General features: G+C 44.4%; 1 protein-coding gene and 1 pseudogene across 26 annotated transcripts in view; one reads left to right on the forward strand and one right to left on the reverse strand.

Annotated features, from left to right (window-relative positions):
- LOC145537065 (histone-lysine N-methyltransferase PRDM7-like) overlaps positions 1-19,383 on the reverse strand; it is a 44,126-nt gene that overhangs the window by 11,396 nt on the left and 13,347 nt on the right. For 11 of the 25 annotated variants that reach the window (XM_081567574.1, XM_081567562.1, XM_081567576.1 and 8 more), the window contains 2 exons: positions 3,477-3,573; positions 2,235-2,398 (listed from right to left, as the gene is read on the reverse strand). The gene's annotated coding sequence lies outside the window, so the exon portion shown is untranslated. Of the gene's footprint in view, positions 1-2,234; positions 2,571-3,472; positions 3,574-19,383 lie in introns of all 25 variants that reach the window. The other 14 variants (XM_081567565.1, XM_081567577.1, XM_081567564.1 and 11 more) reach the window with 2 other exon arrangements.
- LOC145537066 (histone H2B pseudogene) lies at positions 10,384-11,030 on the forward strand (annotated as a pseudogene). The gene has a single exon (XR_014076157.1). The product of XR_014076157.1 is annotated as a histone H2B pseudogene (transcript).

Here is a 19,383-nt window from a genome sequence, read left to right on the forward strand (position 1 = left end):
AGTCAACTTAAGGGGAGACACCAGAGAACTGGGGAACTTGGACTTATATAGGCAGCTAAAAGGGTTAGGACACACAATCTCTCAAATACATACGTGGATAATTGATAGAATACCCATTTCCTTAGGTATAACAGCACATCCTCACCAACCAGGGGACCGAGTATGGGTAAGGATTGCAAACAACAGCCTGTAAAACCCATGTGGAAAGGGCCCTATTTTGTAATCTTAACTACCCCCACTGATCTCAAGGTGGCATGAACAGATGCTTGGACCCATTACTCCAGAGTCAAACCTGCAAGTCCCACTGATAGCCAGGAAAAGTGGGAAATGACCCTTAGTCTGGAGAAACTCCTGTGCCTGACCTTGCAAAGAAGGAAACAAGCACCCCAAAGCCCTGCTGGGGGCCACACCGGGAGCTGGTTAAGAAACACACGGCTGAAGCTGGAGGAACCAATAGGACCTACACAAGGCAGATGTATTGGTTATTAATTGGTCTGGGACTCCCCCTATTCATCTTATTTGGAATAGGGCTTTCCTCTCTCCCACAGAGTGGACTTGTATCCAAAAACTCTCTCTCTGCTTTCCCTACTTCTTCATACTTCTTCTTTTTTAGGAGTCTCCTCCGACTGTGATCAACTTAAATATGAAAACAGTGTATTTTTGCCTTATAGTTCTGTTAAGTTGTAAAGTCGCCTCCTCATCTGAGAGCCAGGATAATTGTTCTGAATGTACGGAGTCTTTCTACCATGAGGGTAAATGGGCCCAAGGATTCACTGACTGCACATACAAACCAGCCGCATGTTATAGTTCAGCTTTCCCATGAACTAGAGAAAGGAAGCATCATTGCGAGGGACAATTAGAGCCCACAGTGTGAATGGCCTAACGTGCTATGGTACCCCAAGACAGATGGCTTGCTAGACTCGACAGACTCATTTTGGGATGATAGATTGTGGGGGGGAAGACCAGGCTAGGAAAGAACGAGCCCAGGAGGTGGTCAAATGGTTAAAGGCCCAAGTAACCAAGCCAGACCCATTGGCATCAGGTCCAAAGATGGGGTCCTCTGGACTTTATAACCAGCTTTGAGTTTCCCTCAAAGATAAGTTAGAAATGACCACTATTGGAAATAATCCTTTTATCCATCTAGCCGAGGAGGTAGCCCTGGAACTAAATGTCACTAGCTGCTGTGTTTGTGGAGGAGCTCTGATGCATAAAACATGGCCCTGGAAGTGTACTGCACTGGATGCCTCTCTGCTATTCCAATGGAATCGAACAACTAGCAGGCGGGCAGGGGGTTCTATTCAGAGTTGGACCCTGTCCAAGGAAACAGAAGGCAAAGAATGCCTAAGCCAGGAAGGGACACATTATACCTGGGTCAGAGAAACAAAATGTAGAAGAGCCCTGGTCTATAATGGTACCTGTAACAAACGTCTGTGGTGGTCAGGGGCCCCAACCTGGTATCGGGATCCCCAAAAGGGAGGGAATGGAAATCACACTTGCACTCCCTTCAACTCCACTTCTGGGATTCCAGAGCGAAACTGTACGGGAAGTCAACCTGATACTAATCCTTTTCTTGCAATCCCAGGCATTAGCCCATATTGGAAGCATTTTAACTCCACAAACCCAGACTTATGGCAGCCCCGAGAGGGACTTTTTGGATTTGCGGGAGAAGGCCTACTCATGATTCCCATCCAGATGCGGAGGAACCTGCACCATAGGAATAATTCAGTCAGGTTTCTTCCTCTTCCCGACTCACCAGGGGACACGCTGGTGTTCCCAATTTGCGACAACCTGAGACATAGAGAAAAATGATTCCTCGAGCTAGGGGGAAAACAAAGTTGGGGCAAAGCTGAGCGCCCCCAACAGATAATCCCGTATTATGGTCCGGCCACGTAGCCACAAGACGGCAGTTGGGGGTACAGGACCCACATTTACATGCTCAACGGAATAATCCGACTGCGGGCGGTACTTGAGAGTATAACTAATGAAATTGCAACTGCGTTGGAACTGTTGGCACAGCAACAATCCCAGATGAGGACTGCCATCTATCCAAATCGAATAGTGGAGGAAGGAGGAGCTTGTGGGAAATTCTACCAAACTGACTGTTGCATCCAAATAGGAGACAATCGAAGAGTTGTGACAGACATAGCTAAAAATATCAGGAAGACTGCCCATCTTCTAGTTCAGACAATGTTTCTGGTTAAAACAATGATTGGGATTGTCGTAGTCATACTCACCGATGACTGCTTATTCCCTGCTTCATACCGGTCCTAATCAAACACGTAACAGGGTTCATTCATAGAAAGAGTTGTCAAACGGAGAACAGCCACCTAGTTGTTGCTTTTAAGGGGTTACCAACCAGGTCTGGATGATGATGTTCTCTGACAGCCGCAGATGCACCCTAAATATCAAGAGCGGGGAATGAAATAGAAACCAGATCAAAGCCCCCAATTAAAGTAACAACCTTTTGCTTTCCCTTCCTTTATCTTGTGTTAACAGCTGCTGCTCATCAATCACCGCTTCCACATCTGATCTCTTGCTTGGTGGTCACCTCCTCTTCTCGGGAACTAGGGCTACCTGGGGAAGGGAGGGATCTGAGCTGTTCAAGCAGGAAATCTACGGTGTATTAAAAGATACCCAGAACAAAGCCGAGGCACTCAGTCTTTGGCGGCGACTCCACTGAGCCCACACCGGTGCTGAATAAACTCGGCTGTTCTGCATCTTTGAGTGCCGCTTGTCTCTTTCTGATGCCACGGATTCTATAACCACACTACTATGTCAATCAGCCAACTCATGGCCTACTTTCCCATGGCCTTTTTTTCAAACAGTCCTCAGAAGCTTGGCTTGTCTGTGCTTTTGCATTCTATCTGCCTTTTCGTTTTTTTGAGAGACTCTTGTATGGCAGGAGGAATTACTATGAACTGGGCCATCTTTAGTGGTAGGAAGTCATCTAGCACAACTGGTACAGTTGGAGAAGTGAGAGAAAAGTCCTAATACAAAAATGTAACTTCCAAGGTAGTGCTAACTTCCGGTTGTATAAGTAGAGAAGTATTCAAACAGAAAGAAAATGAAATCCCACATAAACGTGGTTATCTCGTGATGATCACGAAATTGAAATATGCTTAAGAGAACAGTCTATATATAGGTGAATCCTGGCTCCAGCTCTATTAAGTAGTCACACTGTTTGAAAAAGTGTGACCGAGCAAGTCTCCTTTAAGTCACTGTCCCCCTTTCCCCAAATAATATCTCCTGAATCTCTAACCTGTTGCACTGCAGTTGGTCTAGTCTAGTATGCTGAGGCATTAAGATTGTCAAAGCTCATTGAGGCCAGAGACTACATTGTTTATTACATTTTGAAATATGTCCCCAAGGCTTGCAGGCAGGTCTGGAGCAGCTCCCACCACCCCAAAAAGCCAGATCTTTGCTCTGAACTCTCCCCTTCATTCTCTGGTCCATTTTTCCTCCATCTTCTCACCAACCTGCAGCATTCTGTGTTCACCGCCCCGGAAGGATGCTGTGTTCTTGCAGTCTTCATCATCTCCACGAGTGCCTGCCCATGGTCTGTATTTGAACTCTCTGTTGATGGAATGAAAACATTTGAGTAATGAAAATTAGAGGGTGCAGACAGGCTTGCATGGGAACTTCTTTATTAAGTTCCACAAAGGGACCCTGCCCTGCCTTGTGGCTGAGTTGACTATTATTAGTGATTTGAATCCTGTCGACTGGATCGTCTGGAAGACGAATAGTTTCCCTCTGAAAGTGGCACAAAAGACTTTTACGTGACTTCACTCGCAGTGCACATCTTCTGCACAATATCCCGTACCTGGTACTCTTACATACAAATATTCTCAGTTTATCCGGTATTTGGCCTGATGTGCTGCACTACAGAGTCTGTCTTTTAGGCTTGGCTAAGAAGGAAGTTGAGAGATCTTGTCGGGAGACCTTGTTGGCAGATTTTGTGGCTCAGATCATGAACTCTTTATTGACAAATTCAGACTTAAATTGAAGAAAGTAGGGAAAACCACTAGACTATTCAGGTGTGACCTAAATCAAATCCCTTACGATTATATAGTGGAAGTGACAAATAGATTCAAGGGATTAGATCTGATAGACAGAGTGCCTGAAGAACTATGGACGGAGGTTCATGACGTTGTACAGGTGACAGGGATTAAGACCATCCCCAAGAAAAAGAAATGGGAGAAAAGCAAAATGGCTGTCTGAGGAGGCCTTACAAATGGCTGTGTAAAGAAGAGAAGTGAAAAGCAAAGGAGACAAAGAAAGACATACCCATTTGAATGCAGAGTTCCAAAGAATAGCAAGGAGAGTTAAGAAAGCCTTCCTTAGTGATCAGTGCAAAGAAAGAGAGGAAAACAATAGAATGGGAAAGACTAGAGATCTCTTCAAGAAAATTAGAGATACCAAGGGTACATTTCATGCAAAGATGGGCACAGTAAAGGACAAAAATGGTATAGACCTAACAGAAGCAGAAGATATAAAGAAGAGGTGGCAAGAATACACAGAAACACTACACAAAAAGGATCTTCATGGCTTAGATAATCACGATGGCATGATCACTCACCTAGAGCCAGACATCCTGGAATGTGAAGTCAAGTGGGCCTTAGGAAGCATCACTATGAACAACGCTAGGGGAGGTGATGGAATTCCAATTGAGCTATTTCAAATCCTTAAAGATGATGCTGTGAAAGTGCTGCTCTCAATATGCTAGCAAATTGGGAAAGCTCACCAGTGGCCACAGGACTGGAAAAGGTCAGTTTTCATTCCAATCCCAAGGCAAGGCAATGCCAAAGAATGCTCAAACTACCGCACAATTCCACTCATCTCACACGCTAGCAAAGTGATGCTCAAAATTCTCCAATCCGGGCTTCAACAGTTCGTGGGCCGTGAATTTCCAGATGTTCAAGTTGGATTTAGAAAAGGCAGAGGAACCAAAGATCAAATTGCCAACATCTGTTGGATCACTGAAAAAGCAAGTGAGTTCCAGAAAAACATTTATTTCTGCTTTATCGACTATGCCAAAGCCTTTGACTGTGTGGATCACAACAACCTGTGGAAAATTCTGAAAGAGATGGGAATACCAGAACACCTGACCTGCCTCCTGAGAAATCTGTATGCAGGCCAACAAGCAACAGTTAGAATTGGACACGAAACAACAGACTGGTTCCAAATCAGGAAAGGAGTATGTCAAGACTGTATATTCTCACTCCACTTATTTAACTTTTATGCAGAGTACATAATGAGAAACACGTGATGATGAAGCACAAGCTGGAATCAAGATTGTTGGGAGAAAGATCAATAACCTCAGATATGCAGATTACACCACCCTTATGGCAGAAAGCAAAGAGGAACTAAAGAGCCTCTTGATCAAAGTGACAGAGGAGAGTGAAAACGTTGGTTTAAAACTCAACATTCAGAAAAGTAAGATCATGGCATGCGGTCCCATGAATTCACGGCAAATAGATGGGGAAATAGTGGGAACAATGAGAGAGTTTTCTGGTGGGGGGGGGGCTCCAAAATCACTGTAGATGGTGACTGCAGCCATGAAATTAAAAGATGCTTGTTCCTTGGAAGAAAAGCTATGACCAACCTGGACAGCATACTAAAAAGCAGAGACATTACTTTGCCAACAAAGGTCTGTCTAGTCAAAGCTATGGTTTTCCCAGTAGTCATGTATGGATCTGAGAGTTGAACTATCAAGAATGCTGCGCACTGAAGAATTGATGCTTTTGAACTGTAGTGTTGAAGAAGAGTCCTCAGAGTCCCTTCGATACTGAGGAGATCCAACCAGTCCATCCTAAAGGAAATCAGTCCTGAATATTCATTGAAAGGACTGATGTTGAAGCTGAAACTCCAATACTTTGGCCACCTGATGCAAAGAACTGACTCATTTGAAAAGACCCTGATGCTGGGAAAGATTGAAGGTGGGAGGAGAAGGGGATGACAGAGGATGAGATGGTTGGATGGCATCACCGACTCAATGGACATGAGTTTGTGTCAACTCTGGGAGTGGGTGATGGACAGGGAGGCCTGGCGTGCTGCAGTCCATGGGATCGCAGAGTCGGACATGACTCAGCGACTGAACTGAACTGAACTGATACCCTTCTAGAGCACTTTGTTTCCTGTTACCATAGCCGCCAACTCCCCTGAGTACCTGGTGCTGCCAGAACCCCTGCAACCCAAGCAAGTGCACCACCTCCACACCTGGCCCTCACAGGGGAAACCCAACTCCTCCAGGGCAGCCTCAGGTGCAAACCCCAGTGGACGACCCACATGCAGAGGTGGAAATGAAACCACAATAGAAACCCAGGGGCAGTGCGGCTAAGGAAGAAGACCCCAGACCTTCCCACCAGCTGTACAAGCTGAAGATTCAATCCGCAGATTCTGTGCCTATGGAATATATAAAAGGTCATCGAGAGCTCCCACAAAAGAAAACGCACTAGTTCTGATAGCTGTGGACGTTGGAGACAAGAACACAGAAGATTAGGACCAGATTAGAATCTGAGCTGCCCCCACAGCAGGTCCAGACAGCAGCACAGTGTTAGAGGGGTTTCTAGGGAGGTGAGGTGAACTGTGACTCCCAGCGAGGGAAAGGATTCTGACAGCAGTGACTCAAGAAAAACATTGATTATTTTTGTTTTGACTTGTTCTGTAGATTCTTTTGGATTTTTTTTTTCTTTTTTCTCCCCTTCCCCCCCTCCCATTGTAGTTGTTGTAAATGTTCTCTCATAAGATTTCTCTAACTTTCCACAAAACACCAAATAATGTTCTTGATAATTGGACTCACATTTCCTAAATATTTACTGCAGTGACCAAGGAGAGCCCTGGAGGTATAATAGCCCATCAGAATTCTTCTATTTTGGACCAAAAGATACAGACCTTCATTGCCCATTCTTGAAAAGGCACTGTCCACTTCATACCTGTACTACTCAGGGAGGCTCTCTCTAGTATCTTGCCCAAGGACCTCAATTCTTTTCCTTTATCTCATGAGGTTCTGCCAGTTTCAAGAAAGTGTTTTGTTTTTTTTGTCCTGTAGAGCCCTGTCCCTCTCCTGAAGGGCTCAGGAAAAGTTTGATTTCGTGGATTATCAGGATTTCATCTCAATGTTTGGCTGACAGTGGTGTACTTACAGATTCTTATATCCTACACAACAGGAAATAATTACAACTGTAGGTGTAAAGAATACTTTGCAGCAATTGAAAATGATACACTATCTTCTCGCTCACACAGAGAAAAAGAAATAAAATACGAAAACAAAATTACTGAACAATCACAGAACTGTGAAAATGACTGTGGTGGGGCCACCTTGTTTCTCATAAGTGGTCACCAGTGTTCTCTAAATAAGATGGAAGAGGCAGGAGATATGCCCACAATTAATTCAAAATACATATCTCCTAAGGGTTGATTTTCTGCCTCTAAAATTAATGTATCTGTGCCATAAACACTCATACTCATATGTGATCATAATTGGAGATAGAGTATTTACCAAGTGATCAAGTTAAAATGCATTCATTAGAGTAGGTTTTAATCCAAATGACTTATATCTATATAATAAGGGAAAATCAGACATAGATACATACATATAGGGAAGAAAACGTGGGGAGGCATAGGGAGACTTCAGCTATCTACAAGCCAAGAAAAGTGGCCAGGAACGGAGGCCCGTTATGCATTCACACCTTGCATAAAATCCAACTCAGATGAAACCTTGATTTGGGCTTAGAGCCTCCACAAGTATGAGACAATACATGAATGTTGTTTAAGTGACCCAATCACTAGCATTTTGTACAGGAGCTCTAGAATACTTGAAAGTGTTGAAAGTATTAGTCGCTCAGTTGTGTCCAACTCTTTGTGACTCCATGGACTGTAGCCTGCCTCGCCCTTCTGTCCATGGAATTTTCTAGTCAAGAACGCTGGAGTGGGATTCCATTTCCTACTCCACGGGATCTTCTGGACCCAGGGATTGAACCTGAGTCTCCTGCATTGCAAGTGGATTCTTTACTATTTGGCCATTTTCTAATACTCATATGATATTTAAATGATCTTAACTAGTTTTATAAAATGAACAATACAGTAGATAAATAATCATACTTGTTACACTACTGTCACTAGACCCGAACACACCAGGAAGACCATTATTGGTTTAGTCAGGATAACCTCGCTGTAGAGTGGCTCAGTGACCGTGGCTACCAGTTTGACTCCCTCCTTGGCTGACATGGAGTCAACATGAACTTTTTAGCTTCTCTGACTGAATGCCCTCAGCATCCCTATGATGTTAAGCTGAAAATCATCAAGATTTTCCACTTCAAAAACAACAGAATAAGGGCTAGAAAAGAATGACATTAGATCATCTGAACGAGTTAGGGTAGAAACTTCTGATTCTAGGCAGTGTGAAATGAGGTTTTTCTCCTGAAATTTTTTGTTGCACTTAACTTCTATGCTGTGTTGGGGTCCTCTTTTTAAGGGAATCCATAAACAATGGTAATGTTGAAAAGGTTTCTGAATGGGGTATGCCTATCCCATCAACACCACCATCCACGAGTTGAGACTTGCAATTGTTAATTCAGCTATGAAGCCATTTCCCTTATTTTGCCTTTACAGTGAACCACAACATTGCAAGGTGATTCCTCACTAGGTTCTCTTATTTCCTCAATCATCAACTGAAGTGAATAATTACTAGTGTTACTCCCCCTTCCAATCTTCAACATCAAACTGCTTTTCCCTTCTCCATCCTAGATTTTCTGTGTATCAGAGTCCTTTGAGGTCCCAATTATCTCTTCAAAACCCAATTGTTTTGTATTTTTAATGTTTTTTTTATAACTGATGTATTCATTTAATTTCTGAATTTACAAATGTGAAAGAAACACAGGTCATTAAGATATCTAATGGATTCTATTTCTTAAAATGACTTCATACACAATATATGTATTAGATTTAGGTCTTTAGTCCATTTTGAGTTTATTTTTGTATATGCTGTTAGGGAATGTTCTAATTTTACTTTATTGCATGTAGCTATCCAATTATCCCTGCAGCACCTATTGAAGAGACTGTCTTCTCTCCACTGTATATTCTTCTGTTTTTTTATTATAGATTAGTTGACCATAGCACATAGGTTTATTTCTGGGCTCTCTCTTCTGTTCCACGTGTCTGTTTTTGTGCCGATACTACACTGACTGGATTAATGTAGTTTTCTGATATAGTTCGAAGTCAGGGAACCTGATTCCTCCAGTTCTGCTCTTCTTCCTTAAGACTGTTTTGGCGATTCAGGGTCTTTTGTCTTTCCATACAAAATTTAAAATGGTCTGTTCTAGTTTTGTGGAAAATGCCCCGGTATTTTCACAGCAATTGCACTGAGTATGTGGATTGCCTTGGATAGCATGTTTATTTTAACAATATCAATTCTTCCCATCCATAAACAAGGTAAACCTTTCCCTCTGTTTGTATTATCTTCACTTTCTTTGATCAGGGTTTTACTTTTTCTACGTACAGGTCTTTCACCACCTTAGATACGTTTACTCCTAGCTGCTTTATTTATCATTTTATTCATTTTATCTCACCCTGGTGGCTTTTCAGCAATAAGAGTGATCATTTTTTGAGAAATAACCGCTATAAATCATTAATCAATTCCAGTATGTGTGGTACTTGGGGGACCTATATAATGTTTAAGAAAACAATTTAAAATTTGAAAAATGTTAAATATTTTCACTGTGTATGTGTAAGTATTCCTATTTCTGTTTGTGTTCTGTATTTGGAGAATGGGATTTTGTCAGTCTCTTCAAATTGATCATTGGTTTTGATAAGTTTCGGAGATAATAGCTGGTCAATTAATTCTTAGGATTTTCAGGAGCACTCTGCTGAGGAAGCCAGGACATTCTGCTCATGCCACTGCAGGTCAATCAGGAGAAGATTCTGTGTTGGAGTAAAATATCCACCAAGTGACCTGAGTCTCTCTGATGCCTGAAAGAGCTTGAGTTATGGAGGTCAGTCAGACTCTCTCAGGAAGCTCTAACTGATTATTTCATTTTTCAACTTCAGTGACTTTGGTGACATCTTTCAAACTTCTCATGCATCAATAGTAGACATAAGTCAGCTGAGGTGAATGGATGCCTGTTTCCTACATGGGGCAGAGTTCAAAGATTTTTCTGGTGGAGGTCAGGGAAAGTTTGAAGATACCACTGATTTTGGCTGACTGGGGGTTAAGCGTGGGGGAGGGGCGTGGCAGGAGTTGGGAGGTGGGACATCCAGTGAGAAGTGACATGGGCTGCCATAGTAACAGGCCTCCCTGCTTTGCATTTTATCCAATCAGATATGGACAGTGTCTGTGACGTCAGGGAACGCAGGGCCTATAAACTCGGCCAACGGCCTTCAACGCCCGCACTGGTCTTCCCTCTGAGCCATGGGGGGTGGTGTCTCCCACAAGGCTGAACCAGCCTCTGACAACTCTCAGGAAGATCTGAGCACCAGAGAAACTGGCACCTCCGAAATTGAGCCCTCGGAAACAGAGCCCTCCAGACCAGAGTCGTCTGATGCCGAGCCAAAGAAGGCAAAGCGGAAGACGGCTAAGAGCCGCCGTCGCCGTCGCCGTCGCCGCCGCTCCCGTCCGGACGACTTCTTGAGCTTCGCCATCTATTTCCGCAGGCTGCTGAGGCAAGTCCATCCGGGCCTGAGTCTCTCCCGTGAGGCCGTGAACATCATGGATTCGTTCGTGAAGGATATGTTTGAGCGGATCGCCGAAGAGGCCTGGCGCCTGGCCCGCTCCAACAAGCACCGCACCATCACAAATCATGACATCCAGACAGCTGTTCGTCTTCTCTTGCCTGGAGAGATCGGCAAGCATGCCATGTCCGAGGCCACTAAAGCGATCATCAGATACAACAGCTGCAGATAAACTGCCTCAGGACCGCCTGAACATCGCAAACCAGACTTTTCTTCTCTCACTTGGAGAGAAAAGACCTGTAGCGATGAAGAGGCACATTTCCACCCCAACGAAAACATTAAAAACTTCATTAACTTTGCTTCAATGTGTGTCGGATGTGTCATTCGTTCGATGGAAAATCGTGTACTTTTTTCTTAGCGTATTGCAACTCGTCACTTTCCTAAATGGTTATATCTATTTGTGGTTTCTCAGCGATTTTAGGGATCTTTATGGTCAAAATGGTTTCCCGAAAAGTTTCATCGGCCTTTTTCATTTTCATTCTCCCACCTATACTTAGGTACCATCCAGAGATTTTTATGTGGTGTATAGCAACCGATAAAGAACAGTGTGGTCTTCCCGGGTGGCTCAGCAGTAAAGAATGCGCCTGCAATGCAGGAGTCGCAGGAGAGGCAGGTTCGATCCCTGGGTCATAAAGATCCCCGGGAGGAGGGCATGGCAACCCTCTCCAGTATGCTTTCCTAGAGAATCCCATGGACAGAGGAGCCTGGTGGGCTATAGTCCACAGGGTCTGCAAAGAGTCGGGCACCACTGTCGCGAGGTAGCACGCATGGACACAAAGAGCAGTGTGTGTGTGTGTGTGTGTGTGTGTGTGTGTGTGTGTGTTCAGTCACTCAGTCATATCTGACTCTTTCTGACCTCATGGCCAGGAGCCCGCCAGGCTCCTCTCTCCGTGCAATTTTCCAAGCAAGAATACTGAACTGGTTGCCATTTCCTACTCCAGGGGATCTTTCTGACCATGGGATAGAAACCATGTCTCTTTCGTCTCGTGCATTGGCAGGTGGATTCTTTACCACTGCACCAGCAGTAGCAGATATAAAAATCACACTTACCCATTCTATCTCTTCAATCCCAATTCACTTCCATGTGTAAAATAGGACTCAAACACAGTGTAAAATGAGAAAATTCTAAATTTCTGGAATCAAGCACCATATCTTATGAAATTACCTTATCTAGATTTCTCTTATCCTATTTTTTTGTTTGCAAACTAGAACATTTGGCTTTAAAAAAAAAAAAAAATCCGGACTGAATTGCAAACTTGCAGGGATGATGGGATAGTCCAGTGACAGTGAATGCAGCGACAGTCTCCACAGTAGCAGCCAATGAGGGACTGGTAGCCCATGAGCCAAAGCAATTGGCCAAACGTATGGTGGAGTGAGGAGGGCTGAACAAATAACAACCTTCCTGTGGCACTCAGCCTAGAGATGGAGCGGGAAGGTGGGGTGATAGTTTCCCTGATGTTTTTCCATTCAAGCACCTGCTTTTAACCATGGCGATGTAAGTACAGGTATCCATTTCTTGGGGCTTCCCAGGTGGCGCTAGTGGTAAAGAAACTGCCTTCTTATGTGGGAAACGTTAAGAGCCACGGATTCAATCCCTGGATTGGGAAGATGCCCTGGAAAAAGGCATGGCAACCCACTCCAGTATTCTTGCTGGAAAATCCCATGGACAGAGGAGCCTAGCGGGCTTCAATCCGTAGGGTCTCAAAGAGTCGGACACGACTGAAGCGGCTTAGCATACACGCCATCCATTTCTTGGGTCTTCCCAAGTGGCGCCGGTAGTAAAGAACCTGCCTGCAATGCAGGAGACACAGGAGACCCAGGTTCTATCCCTAAGTGGAGAAGGTTCCCTGGAGGAGGGCATGGAAACCCACTCCAGTACTCTTTCCTGGATAATTCCCAGGGACAGAGGAGCCTGGTGGGCCACAGTTCATAGGGTCACAAAGAGTCGGACACAACTGAAGAGATTTAGCACACATGCATGCATCCATTTCTTGTTGTGGGACATGTCTCTAGCACCTTGCATCAAAGTAAGAAGGAGGACGATGTTCAGCAATTAAGAGAAATAAGATGACTCCTTCTTCTACCTCAAGTATTTGACTGCTAATGCTTATGATAATATTTACTGAAATTAATGTCCATTGTGATTCCTTCTTGGTGCATTGACATTTTTATTTCTATAAGTATATTGCTGCATTTCAAAGTAGTTGGTGATTTCCCTATTCCTTTTATTTTTGTTTGAGATACTTTTTGTGATTTTAGTTAATTAATTTTTTATTGAAGGATTATTGCTTTACAGAATTTTGCTGTTTTCTGTCAAACATCAACATAAATCAGCCTAGGGGATACATATATCCCCTCCCTTTTGGAACTCTCTCCCATCTCCCTCCCCATCCCACCCCTCTGGGTTGATACAGAGCCCCTGGTTGAGTTTCCTGAGCCATACAGCAAATTCCCCTTGGCTATCTCTTTTACACATGGTAATGTAAGTTTCCATGTTACTCTTTCCATACATCTCACCCTCTCCTCCCCTTTCCCCATGTCCATAATTCTATTCTCCTATTTCTTTTTTAAAAGATTGATTTCAAGCTTACTACATCCTTGGAGAGAGAGAAAGCACACTGTGATTTCAGTCCTTTGTAATTTACAATGGTTTTCATTAGAACTTAATATTTCATTTTAAACTATTCACTTTGAACTTTAAGCAACAAGGATATGCTATACAGTACAGAGGAATATACCAACTATCTAATAATAAATGTAAACAGAGTATAATATATAAAACAACTGAATTGCTATGTTGTAAATCTGAACAAATATAATATTGCAACTCATGAATACATCCACAAAAAAAGAAATTAAAGTTAAAAACAATTTATCAGTACCACTGTTATTGGATGTAGAAATCTGTGAAGGATGTGATTCTCAGCAAAACAATGAGAGAAAAACTAGGAGGATCTACAAAATTCCAACCTCTTGATCCCAGCTGTAGTGTTTTCTCGAGGTCAGTCATGATAGAGTTCGGTAAGTTCTAAATTATTTTCCTAGCAATTTCATTTCCCAGTTTATTCTCATTCTCCCAAAGTGTACTATGGAGTTCTTCAGAAGCAGTTTATGTGTGATATGCAGTAGATAAAGTGAAGAAACTGATATACGCATCCACTACCTCTATCACACTTATCCCACATATCCCAGTTTATTTACATATTTTCCACATATCCTAGTTAATGAAACATTTAAATATATAAATGGGGACTGATATATAGTATAGAAATGGCAAAACAAACATTTCACACACATTTCAATTTTCTAATTCCCTGGTTTTTTGAAATTATTTTTAAAATTCATACAGAAGAACAAGATGGCAGAGGAATAGGTGGACGCGGAGTACATCTCTCTCCACAGATACATCAGGAATATACCTTCAGACACAGAGGTGCATGCAGAACACCAGCTGAGAGTGGACAGGAGTCCCTGACTAGTGGAAAATAATATATAGACCCACCCAAACCTTGGTAGGATGAAGGGACTAGGGAAAAACAGAAGTGTTAGTAGGACTGGACCTGCCTTCAGCAGGTGGGGGAACTGAAGCAAGGGTCCGATCCCCACGTCGGGGCAATTGTCGGAGTCAGAGGAGAAACATTTAAGGATGAGAGTGAAACAGCTGATCTGTGGCAGCCTAAGTGGGATGAGAATCAGACAGTCCTTGCAGCCATACATACCCAAGACGGGGATGCAGATCCCCTGGAAGGTGCAGCGGCTGGTAGCTGGAGTTTAGGGATTGTGGAGCAATCCTAAAGCGAGGGCTGCTCTTGACTGTGGAGAGACTGATCAAGGGGATATGAGGGAGGAGACTGTGGTGGCAAATGCCTGTGGAGGAAAGTCGGGCAGCCACGGAAGCTAGGCGATACTGCTGAGTCACGTTTGGCGGTGGAGCCATCACCATAGCCTCTCTCTTCCCACACTGCCAGCATTGGCAGCTGAACAATAGAGAGGCTGGCCCAGCAAGCACCTGACGCACTGAATTACAGAGGAGGACCCCATCCAGGGTGCCCCTTTAAGTGCCTGATGCGCCAGTCTACGGAGTAGGACCCAGCCAGGGGGGCCCCTCTGTGTGCCCGATGTGCCAAACAACAGAGAAGGTCCCCAGGCAACGAAGCCCTCTAAGTGCCTGAACGGGTGGAGTTACGGAGAAAGACTGGCCAAAGAGGCCTTCTGATCGCCAGCTACAAGAGGCTTGAGAAAAGACTGATAGGGCCATAAGTCTTGCGGTGGAGGCAGTCCGTGTCCCTGCACACTTGGCGCTGCCATGGTCCCTGCAAGCCAAGCAGCTGTGCCACCTTCACGGTCAACTCTTACTGGGGCAGAGCTGCCACAGGCAAAAACAGTCTTGTGCCTCTGCATGCGGGGTCGCTTCAGTAGTGTCCTACTCTTTGCAACCCTGGAGACTGTGGCCTGCCAGGCTTCTCTGTCAAGGAGCGGCGTTCTCCAGACAAGAATACTGGAGTGTGTTGGCTAATACTGGTTTCGCGGTTGCGTGGCATGGAGCGGCCCTGAGGAGATACCCCATGTCCAAGGTCAGAGAAGCCCCAGCAAGATGGTAGGCGCTGGAGCGACTTTGAAGAGATACCCCACGTCCAAGGGCAGAGAAGCCCTAGCAAGACGGTAGGAGGGGCAAATTCACATTTAGAATCAAACCTCATCCCCGCCAGAGATGCTCAGAGGGCTCAAACAAACCTTGTGCACGCCAGGACCCAGAGCCCCCACAGAGACTGAGACAGAACTGCGTTTGAGTGTCTCCTGTGTAGGTACGGGTCAGCAGTGGACTGCCGCAGGGGCAGGGGCCCTGGGTGCAGCAGACTTGGCTATGGCATAAGCCCTCTTGGAGGGGGTCGCCATTAGCCTGACCACAGAGCCGCCAGATCTTACACAGGACTGGGAAATAGACTCTTGAAGGGCACAAACAGAACCTTGTGCACACCAGGACCCAGGAGAAAGGAGCACTGACCCCACAAGAGACTGACCCAGACTTGCCTGGGAGTGTGCAGGAGTCTCCAGTGGAGATGTGGGTTGGTGGTGGCCTGCTGCAGGGTTGGGGGCACTGAGTGTAGCAGTACATGCATGGGGCCTTTTGAAGGAGGTCGCCATTATCTTCATTACCTCCACCATAGTTTGGCCCCAGGTAAATAAGAAAGAGCGAGCACAGCTCCACCCATCAACAGAAAGGTGGATTAAAGATTTACTGAGCATGCCTCTGCCCATCAGAACAAGACCCAGTTTCCCCCTCAGTCAGTCTCTCCCATCAGGAAGCTTCCATAAGCCTCTTATGCTTCTCCATCAGAGGGCAGACAGACTGAAACCACAATCACAGAAAACTAACCAACCTGATCACATGGACCACAGCCTTGTCCAACTCAGTGAAACTATGAGACATGCCGTGTAGGGCCACCCAAGAAGGACAGGTCATCGTGGAGAGTTCAGCCAAAATGTGGTCCACTGGAGAAGGGAATGGCAAACTACCTCAGTATTCTTGCCTTGAGAACCCCAGGAACAGTAGGAAAAGGCAAAAGCATAGGACACTGAAAGATGAACTCCCCAGCGGGTAGGTGCCCCCTGGAGATCAGTGGAGAAATAACTCCAGAAAGAATGAAGAGATGGAGCCAACGCAAAAACAACACCCAGTTGTGGATGTGACTGGTGATGGAAAGAAAGTCCGATGCTGTAAAGAGCTATATTGCACAGGAACCTGGAATGTTAGGTCCATGAATCAAGGTAAATTGGAAGTGGTCAAACAGGAGATGGCAAGTGTGAATGTCGACATTTTAGGAATCAGAGAACTAAAGCAGACTGGAATGGTTGAATTTAACTCAGATGACCATTATATCTACTACTGTGGGCAAGAATCCCTTAGAAGAAAGGGAGTAGCCATCATAGTCAACAAAAGAGTCTGAAATGCAGTACTTGGATGAAATCCCAAAAACGACAGAATGATCTCTGTTTGTTTCCAAGGCAACCATTCAATATCAGAGTAACCCAAGTCTATGCCCTGACCAGTAATGCTGAAGAAACTGAAGTTGAACGGTTCTATGAGACCTACAAGACCGTCTAGAACTAACACACCCAAAATATGTCCTTTTCATTACAGGGGACTGGAATGCAATAGTAGGAAGTCAAGAGATACCTGAAGTAACAGGAACATTTGGCCTTGAAGTACAGAATGAAGCAGCGCAAAGACTCATAGAGTTTTGCCAAGAGAACGCACTGGTCATAGCAAACACCCTGTTCGAACAACACAAGAGCAGACTCTACACATGGACTTCACCAGATGGTCAACACCGAAATCAGATTGGTTATATTCTTTGCAGCCAAAATGGAGAAGCTTTATACAGTCAGCAAAAACAAGACTGGGAGCTGACTGTGGCTCAGATCGTGAAGTCTTTATTGAAAAATTCCCACTTGAATTGAAGAAAGTAGGGAAAACCACTAGACTATTCAGGTATGACCTAAATCAAATCCCTTACGAGTATACAGTGGAAGTGACAAATAGCTTCGAGGGATTAGACCTGACAGACAGAGTGCCTGAAGAACTATGGACGGAGGTTCCCGAACTTGTACAGGAGACAGGGATCAAGACCATCTCCAAGAAAAAGAAATGCAAAAAAAGTAAAATGGCTGTCTGAAGAGGCTTTACAAAGGGCTGTGTAAAGAAGAGAAGTGAAAAGCAAAGGAGACAAAGAAAGATATACCCATTTGAATGCAGAGTTCCAAAGAATAGCAAGGAGAGTTAAGAAAGCCTTCTTTAGTGATCAGTGCAAAGAAAGAGAGGAAAACGATAGAATGGGAAAGACGAGAGATCTCTTCAAGAAAATTAGAGATACCAAGGGAACATTTCATGCGAAGATGGGCACAGTAAAGGACAAAAATGGTATAGACCTAACAGAAGCAGACGATAGTAAGAAGAGGTGGCAAAAATACACAGAAGCACTATACAAAAAGGATCTTCATGACCTAGATAATCACGATGCCATGATCACTCACCTAGAGCCAGACATCCTGGAATGTGAAGTCAAGTGGGCCTTAGGAAGCATCACTATGAACAAAGCTAGTGGAGGTGATGGAATTCCAGTTGAGCTATTTCAAATCCGAAAAGATGATGCTGTGAAACCAGTGGACTCAATACGCCTTCAAAATTGGAAAACTCGGCAGCGGCCACACAACTGGAAAAGGTCAGTTTTCATTCCAGTTGCTAAGAAAGGCAATGCCAAAGAATGGTCAAACTACTGAACAATGCACTCATCTCACACGCTAGTAAAGTAATGCTCAAAATTCTCCAAACCAGGCTTCAACAATATGTGAACCATGAACTTCCAGATGTTCAAGCTGGTTTTCGAAAAGGCAGAGGAACCAGGGATCAAATTGCCAACATCCGCCGGATCATCGAAAAAGCAAGAGAGTTCGAGAAGAGCATCTATTTCTGCTTTATTGAGTATGCCAAAGCCTTTGACTGTGTGCATCTCAAGAAACTGTGTAAAATTCTGAAAGAGAAGGGAACCCCAGCCCACCTGATCTGCCTCTTGAGAAATCGGTATGCAGATCAGGGAGCAACAGTTAGAACCGGACATGGAACAACAGACTGGCTCCAAATAGGAAAAGGAGTATATCAAGGCTGTATATTGTCACCCTGCTTATTTAACTTATATGCAGAGTACATCATGAGAAACGCTGGGCTGGATGAAGCACATGCTGGAATCAAGATTACCGGGAGAAATATCAATAACCTCAGATATAAAGATGACACCACCCTTATGGCACAAAGTGAAGAAGAACTAAAGAGCCTCTTAATGAAAGTGAAAGAGGAGAGTGAAAAAGTTTGCTTAAACATTCAGAGAACTCATGCCGTCTGGTACCATCACTTCATGGCAAATAGATGGGGAAAGAGTGGAAACAGTGGCAGACTTTATATTTTTGGGCTCCAAAATCACTGCAGATTGTGACTTCAGCCAGGAAATTAAAAGATGCTTACTCCTTGGAAGAAAAGCTATGACCAACCTAGACAGCATATTAAAAAGCAGAGACATTACTTTGCCAACAAAGGTCCATCTAGTCAAGGCTTTGGTTTCTCCAGGAGTCATGTATGGATGTGAGAGTTGGACTATAACGAAAGCTGAGCGTGGAAGAATTGATGCTTTTGAACTGTGGTGTTGGGGAAGACTCTTGAGAGACCCTTGGACAGCAAGAAGATCCAACCAGTCCATCCTAAAGGAGATCAGCCCTGGGTGTTCATTGGAAGGAGTGATGTTGAAGCTGGAACTCCAGTACTTTGGCCACCTGATGCGAAGATCTGACTCATTTGAAAAGACCCTGATGCTGGGAAAGATTGAAGGTGGGAGGAGAAGGGGACGGCAGAGGATGAGATGGTTGGATGGTATCACCAACTCAATGGACATGAGTTTGGGGAAACTCCGGGAGTTGGTGATGGACAGGGAGGCCTGGCGTGCTGCCGTCCAAGGGGTCGCAAAGAGTCGGACACGACTGACATTGACTGACTGAATAAACTGAACTGAACTGATGTACCCATGGGTTAGTTAGACAAACAACATCAGAACATTGCAGTTTAAGGAAGAGAGCATTTTCTTGCAGGGCCATGCAAGGAGATGGGTG

The sequence above is a fragment of the Giraffa tippelskirchi genome, chromosome X (genome assembly GCF_054371585.1).
Source record: "Giraffa tippelskirchi isolate mGirTip1 chromosome X, T2T-mGirTip1v1.2.pri, whole genome shotgun sequence".
NCBI lineage: Eukaryota > Metazoa > Chordata > Mammalia > Artiodactyla > Giraffidae > Giraffa > Giraffa tippelskirchi.